The sequence below is a fragment of the Phalaenopsis equestris genome, unplaced genomic scaffold, assembly GCF_001263595.1.
Source record: "Phalaenopsis equestris unplaced genomic scaffold, ASM126359v1 Scaffold208260, whole genome shotgun sequence".
Lineage (NCBI taxonomy): Eukaryota > Viridiplantae > Streptophyta > Magnoliopsida > Asparagales > Orchidaceae > Phalaenopsis > Phalaenopsis equestris.
The window spans coordinates 1,702-2,784 of record NW_018227525.1 but is presented as its reverse complement, the minus strand read 5'-3'; the positions used below and the strand labels follow the sequence as shown (position 1 = coordinate 2,784).

General features: G+C 34.7%; 1 non-coding gene across 1 annotated transcript; it reads left to right on the top strand.

Annotated features, from left to right (window-relative positions):
* The first annotated feature begins 597 nt into the window (after nt 1-597).
* TRNAE-UUC lies at nt 598-669 on the top strand. Its single transcript has one exon. It is a non-coding gene; the product is annotated as a tRNA-Glu (tRNA).
* Nucleotides 670-1,083: the final 414 nt, after the last annotated feature.

Sequence of the window (1,083 nt, the reverse complement as noted above, 5' to 3'; positions counted from 1 at the left end):
GTTCTACTTATGTGTGAAATCGGTAAAAATTGCTAAAATTTAGCCTGGTTAGCATAAAAGCAATGCACCCGTTTTGTAATCGGAAGAAGTAAGTGCGATACTTACACTGGGCTATAATAATTTAATGGTAGATATTAAAGACAATTACTTAATGCTTTAGCTAGCAAAGCAAAATATATTGTTATGTAAAGAAATGCGGATTGGTGTAATAGTAACATAATTGGCTCATGTCCAATAGATAGAAGTGCAAATCTTTTGTCCGCATATAATTTAGTCTCGCAAAGTGCTCGCAAACACGCTTTACGAGTGATGCGCTCGCTTCGCGCTATAAACATATAAATTTAATATATTAAAAAGGCTATAGCTTAATTGGTAGAGCAAGCTGCTCATGATAGCTCAGATGAGTGTTCAAGTCACTCTGGCCTTATGGACTATATTTATAATGTATTTTTCCCTCACACATTTTGTGTAGTGTGTACTATAAGTAATTAAAATCCGAGTGCTGGAATTGGTAGACAGGGAAAATTTAAGCTTTTCTGATATAATATCGTAAACGTTCAAGTCGTTTTTCGGATAATTAGTACCCTGGTATATAAAGACCCACTAGTCAAGTGGTTAAGACATGACGCTTTCACCGTTATACCTCGGGTTCGAATCCCGAGTGGGTTACATTTTTTATTATGGCTATAATATAGTCAGAGGCTCCTTTTTATGTCAAAGTAAGCCAATAAATAATACGTACCAATGAAGAAATATAACAAGGGGATATAGTTTAACTGGTAAAACTGCGATTTTGCATATCGTTATTTTAGGATCGAGTCCTAATATCTCCATTTAATAATTTTTATTAAGCTCGAGAAGCTCAACCCGGTAGAGCGGAACTCTGAAGATGTTTAGGTTATAAGTTCAAATCTTATCTCGAGCACTAGTTTTTATAATAGATACAAAAGGTAATGATGGAATTGGTAGACATGAATAGCTTAGGACTATTTGATTTTTAATCTTATCCGTTCAAGTCGGATTTACCTTATGAGGTAGCTATTTCGCCACTAAGGAAATAGGGGAAGTGTATAGTATGCAAAA